Here is a 6882-nt window from a genome sequence, read left to right on the forward strand (position 1 = left end):
TGTCCAGAGGACATTCTCCCGGAAACATTGTGTCTTCCACAGGGGAGTTTTTAGCAAACTCCAATCTGACTTGTTTATGTTTTGAATTTGTTTGAGGTTCTACCATTTGAACAATTCTTTGTTGTAACAAACTATCAGTCTTTCTATTTCATTCACATCCAAAGATTAACTTCGGTGCCACAGGCTGTAAACTTCTTACAATGTTGTGCACAGTGGACACAGGAACATTAAGTTTTCTGGAGATGGACTTGTAGCCTTAGGATTCTCCATGCTTTTCTGTAATTTTGGTTGTCAAATCCTCAGACAATTCTTTACTCTTCTTTCTTTTCCCCATTTCTTTACACAGAAAACTGAAAAACAAGATTGAGTCTACATTGCTCCATTTTAACTATTTGCTGGTGGGAAAATCCATATTGCCATCACCTGTTAATTGTAACAGGTGAGTTGAATTACAAATTAAAGGAGCATCACATGCTTGAAATACAATTATTTAGTACACTTCTGATAAGGTGGAATGTCTCAGATTTTTTTTTGCGTTCCTTCAGTGCCAACAAAATAAACAAACATGAATATACTAAAGCATTTGTAATTGCAATAATTTTGCAAGAGAAGTAGTCAATTTTCTGACATAAATGTAAGAATGGCAATATTTTTGGACATGATTGTATATATATATTATTAATAAATTATATATTCACACACATATCCCATCAATGCAATCCTTGTACCTGATGTACTGTGAACCCCCACTACTCCAAATTTCCTGACCTGTATAAGTTTATAATATACTCCACACTTTCCTATATAAGCAATGAACTGTATATCGTATCTCATTTTGGGTATGCCACCTTCCCCCCCCTGTCATAGTAACTCATACCCCCCACGCTTCTCCTGACACTTCAGAACGTAAATCGTCACGTGCTTTTGACGCTCTTCTCCTTTGCTAAACTCTCCGTGATGTAGTTGCTCCACCCTGCCATGTGACTCATCACGTGATTCTGACGCACCGCCCCCCTGCTAAACAACTCCATTCTAGCGTCTACCATTAAGATCTCCCCCTCTCGCCCCCCTCCGCTCAGATTGTGTCCCCCCCACATCCTCTCCCCTCACACAGACGCTTCGTCTCACCGGCTTCCGTACCGCCGTGTCCGCTCCTCTCCCCGCAGAGTGTGTGTCTGTCACCCGGCCTGCCTCCCCTTTCTTTCCATGGCCTGTAGTGAATGACAGCCACTGGGGCTGGGCCCCTTCCCATACCTGGGGAAAGCAGTCTGTCCCTGTGTGCCCCCTTCACCCCGGCTGCATCACCATGGGGGAGACCAAGGTTATCTACCACCTGGACGAGCAGGAGACACCGTATCTGGTGAAGCTGCCTGTACCCTCCGAGCGGGTGACACTGGCGGATTTTAAAGGGGTGCTGAACAAACCCAACTACAAGTTCTTCTTCAAGTCTATGGACGATGACTTTGGGTGAGTGACAGCAGACAAAAGATGAGAATTTCCCTGGAGGGGCCCTGGGAACCATTGTGACAGAGGGGGCCCTGTGTGTACATAGAGATCATAGCTGTCACTTCACACATATAGCCCATCATGTGCTGTGCCCTGGGTGGACTTTATTATTATTCATATATTATATATGGGTGTACATTATTATTGGTATTATCATGATGTGCTCAGCCAATTATTCATCCATGGTCACCATAAATAACAAATGATTGTACTACCATGCTAGTGACCACCCCAGTGTGCTCCTATCATCTGACATGAGTATATTGCACATATGCCGATGCCTTGTCTAACTTTGCATTTTTTAGGTTCACACAGACAAATTTAAAAAGAAAAACATGCGGAGGCTGCACAGCCTTCCTAAGCATTATTATAGTGTTTTTGGCATTTGTGTCAACACTATATATATGAATAACATGGCGGCACACTTGTATTTACACTAATGTATTCACACACATGTGGTTCAACCCACAATTTTTTTTTAAGGCTGGATGGTAAAAAAAATTTAGGTGGGTGGCAGCCCCAGCATTGTGACCCAGCTGTTCCAGTAACCATCTAAAAACAGCCGGGTGGTTTCTGAATAGTGCCAGGTGGTGCGCCCGGCTAAAAAGGGCTGGGGAGAACACTAGGTTTAACGTTTGGGGTGCTTGAAAACCTCTACATGTGTTATCTGGGGTTCAGATGATGACAACCACATGGTTAGGAGGTATTTTGTCTACCTTTATAGTTTAGCTTCCAGACAAACACAATTAACTACACCAAAACTGGTACAAAAATACCTGGAAAACCAAATGCAAATGTTTTTTTGTTTTTTTATATATAAAAGCAGCCACTATGCACAACAAGTTGCTTGTTGCAAGTTCTCAACCAGCCTTCACTATTTTGTTGCTGTGACGGACTATTTTTAGTCTTCATTAGAAGGGGGAAATGTTAGAACTGTTGTCAGGTTTTTTCTGATATTTGGTGCTTGAATCTAGATAGTTATAACCGTTGTCATGTTTTTTTTTTTTGGAAATTGTATTTTTATTGAAATTTTTTCAATAGGGTACAGAAAAAAAGAAAAGAGGGACGTACAAAAGGGGGCGTTGTCATGTTTTATTGGTGTCTGTGTCGCTATTAGGGTGATTTTTTTTGTTAAAAATGTCACTAATGTTGGTAATAAAAGTGACAGAGGAAGTTTTCCAGTAAGAATGTTACTGTTACTCCGATGCGCTTTAATGCATAGTACAGGGGAGCAAATCTTCTGCCAAATAGTTCAGTCAGAGGTCCCAAAACTCCATGCATGTGTATAGAATGAGATCATTTTTCCCCCATACAGAAAGTATCAGATATTCTTGATGTTGGTGCAGACACTACAACTTGTGTACTTCCTATGGTATTGGAAACCAAATTTGTTTTCTTCAGATTAGTTACCTGCTGAATTCTCTTCAGACTGAATTTTATCAGATCAAAATGTTAATCTTCCCATGTGTAAGCCCTTAAATAGGGATTTGTCTTACATTAGAAATATATTCCCACTTCCTGTTGAGTCCACAGGACAAAAAGTGAAGGGAAGTCTACTTAATAATACTAAGATGGTCTACGCCAGGGGTGCCCACACTTTTAAAATGACCAAGTCAAAATGATCTATCAACAATACCAACTTGGACCTAATAACTCCTGTGCGCAGTACATTTTATTTTGAAAGGCAGGGCTCCGCAATCTACTCCCGATCCACCTGTTGGGCACCCCTGGTCTACTCTATCCAAAATGAACAAAAATCACTTTCCATCTATTTGTATTTCTATGTACAAGTTGCTACTATTTAGTTTCAAGACTAGCCATGTAACAAAGTACTGACTAGACTGGAGCAGAATATGCAGAGACGTTTTTGGTTCATTGTTCTATCTATAGGATTACATAATAACTTCCTTAATTCTATAACTGCAGACAAATTTGGTTCTCTAAGCTCCAAATATGTGATGGGTTCTGTGCAATTATGTAAGCTGCAGTGATCTCATGTGCTAGATATGGACAGTGCTATTAACCCTGCATGACTTGCTAGATGGGCTTACAATACAATGGCAATGTTCTCATCCAGCTTTCCTTGAAGCTCTGCCCAGGCCCTTTGTCTGACAGGGAGCAGCAAAACTACAGAAGGCAGCACTGATGTGAAAGACACCCAGGAAGAGTTTGGAAAAAAAAAGGAACTCAAGTCTTCCCTGCCAAATGTAAACAGTGGCAAATGCTGCCTGTGCTGTCTGTACAGCTGCCTTGTATTGGACACCTACATCTTAATAGGAATCTATTGCTGCTTTAATTTCAATTAATAAAGAAGATTCTGAAAGCATTGAGTTGTTGAGCATTTGAGTGCAAAATAAATTCATTAGAAAGCAAATGCTAATGCTCGATTGCAACCAATAGCTTTTTTTTTTCTTCCTCTTACAACAGAGAGGACCTAAAATGTATTTTTAAGGTATAGTACAAGTTTTATATTACATTGCGCTGCTGTTTAGATCAGATTTCCCACATTCTTTTATGTTTTGCTGCAAGTGTATGATCTTCATGTGTCCATTCCCTCCTCCCCATTGCTGTTTTTTGCCAGGTAGGAGATTAGGTTTCTTGCGACATGCCTTCAGTGATTTGGTTTTGTGGTGAAGTTCAAAAGCAGAAGTTTTGTCCTTGGGTATATAATTCCCCAGTGACACAAGTTTTTGGAGCAAGTCCAGAGCTGCAGGTAGCTCTTAATACATTTGTTATAAGAGTGTATCGCTGTTACTGTTTTATGTGTATTGTAGTTTTAGGATTAAGCTATTGTTTGCATTATGGCAATGCATTGTTGTCTTCATAATTACATTTATCTTTTGTTGGAGATTGTAGGATGGACAGTTGTTTGCAAGTAAATATACCCATAGTTACATATCGGCTGTGAATATGAAAAATACTGTCATGGAGTTTGCAGTGAGTGGGGGTTGTGAAGGAAAAAGCACTTGAGTCATCTCCAAAGATTATGCGTAATACACGTGTACACATGTCCTAAAGAGACTGAAGATGTGCACTTAAATAATCTACCACTAAGTGATTTTACTTTGGAGTTTGCTGTTAGCTTTTACTTATTTTTTTGTTCAGCATTGCTTTAGTTGTCTTTTCCACTTGTACAGCAGGCTGTTGGATGATTAGCAAAGTGTGTGTTAAACTTTAGAAATTGTCATGCAGCCACCTAAGCTTGGCTGTGCTCTACTTTTTTTCTTTATACTGTATTGTCCTGTTTATTTAGGATTTTTTTTACAGCTGTTGAGGTCACAGAGAGATAAATGCCTCTAAAAAGTTGCCATGTTGTTCTTTTTGGCATATCAGCACCTCTGTCAACTTGATCCATGTCTCTGGAATTCTTTGTGGACGATAATAACATACTTAGAACTGCAGTATCTGTCTGGCTTTAAAATTTGTTTCAGTGGGAAAAACATCTTTAAAAACTGGTATTTTATGATAATGTTCATATAAAGCTTATTATAAGTTGCATGCTGGTATGGTTGGTTGTTAAAGTTCAGGAAAATGCCTGTTTTCCAAATTGGCCACAAAGTTTGAGTAGGTAAAAAAAAAATTACCTGAAAGAATAAAGGTAGAATTAAACTTTCTTTTTCCTCGTCTAGAACATTGGTGGGCGGGCAAAGCATCCCTGTACTTCCAGGAAGGTTGCTTTGGAATGCAGAGCAGCTAATGTAAGAAGACATTCTAGTTCATTGCTAGAATGCCTTTTTACAAAATATCTGTGTTATACAGAAACTTCCGGGAAGGACAGTGATGCCATCCCCACTTGCTAAGTAGGTTTCTTATTAACTTATTTTTTCACAGGTACTTTTTTTACTTACTGAAAGTAGATGAATTGTGAAGGACAAGGCTGCTCAAAGGATGTAAACAGGTCTTTCATTTTGAAAAGTAAAACTATCTGGTAAAAGGAGGCATCTAACTGTTTAGGTGGCCTAAATATATTCTCTATATTCTCCCTTATAACCCACAACAGATAAAGATTGAGTCAATGTTGTCTCTCCCTATAGACCGTTATTGGTTTGGAATAGGTGGCCGTCCCTCTAAGTGTAAGGTGTACATAAATAATACTTAATACATAATAATTATGTATTCAGGACTATCTTCACGCATAATTACATGGTTTCAAAATATACATCCATGGCCTATTAAACAGTCATGGGGTTCGGATGTCATCTCTATACATAAAATAGCTACAGAAAAAATGTTTTTGACCATGTTGGCTTACTAAAGTTTTTATACCTGACACTTTTCGCCTAGCTTGGCTTCCTCAGGGGTTATGCTTATGGAGCTCTGTTTCTGTCTAGAGGTTTCTTATAGCGCTATATACCAATTTCTATATCTTTTGGCTTTGCAGTTATTAAATCTTAATAAACATACAGGATATGTAGTTCAGAATAGTACTTTAATTATCCCTAAGTGGGAATTGAATGAAAACTGGAGAACTTGTGTGAAACACAGATAGGTATGAAGATGGTGTATAGGTGATTTCCTCTTTCTAATCACCTACCCTTTGGCGGGGGGTCAAAAGAATGATGTCCATGAGATAGCCTGGGACCTAGAGCTTTATATCATCCAGGAGATCTAATTATCAGCTTCAAATAAGGTAGCAAGAAGATGTAGTCAAACCAAGCAAAGCGAAACGTGTCAGGTATGAAAACTTTAGTAAGCCAACATAGTTAAAAAAAAACAAAAAAAAAAAACCATTTTTTTGTGTAGCTTTTTTTATGTACCCACAACTAATAAACACAGAAAACTTTTCTAAAATATGACTCGTTATAAAAAAATTGTGGAAGGTAATGCTGTCTTGTTGAGGCTCTGTTTCTTAAAAATGTCTTAAGAAATTTGTGCTATCTGGTTTCTGTTTTCTGAAATAATAACTTAAATTGTGAGAAATTGTGAAGCTGCTATTGTTTATATATGAGTTTATCAATTTACAACCACTGGACAAAATCTACCATTGTTTATACTAATAAGTCAGTGTAGTGTGAAATACTAGAGAGCAAATGTATTGCATTTGTCCCACGTAGGAGCCTGTATCCTCCTGGGCTTCCATTCCCAATCAATAGTAGTTGGAAGATATGCCTTTGTCAGTATGATCAGAATTTCCTGAATTGGTCATTTAGATGGGTAAAAAGATTGGTGGTCAGTACAAGAAATACATTCCTTGGTGTAACTAGTAAGTATCAGATGGAACACCAAATGATCAATGAGAGGAAGAAAGTGCCCTATCAATCATTATTTTGTAGAAAAAAAAATGCTCAGTTTGTATTGGTTTGGGTTTCTGGCATGGGCTAGCTTTTGCAAAGGTTTGCTAAGTTGCATCTAATAAAAAGAAAACAGAACCTGGAT

This window comes from Pyxicephalus adspersus, chromosome 4 (assembly GCF_032062135.1).
Source record: "Pyxicephalus adspersus chromosome 4, UCB_Pads_2.0, whole genome shotgun sequence".
NCBI lineage: Eukaryota > Metazoa > Chordata > Amphibia > Anura > Pyxicephalidae > Pyxicephalus > Pyxicephalus adspersus.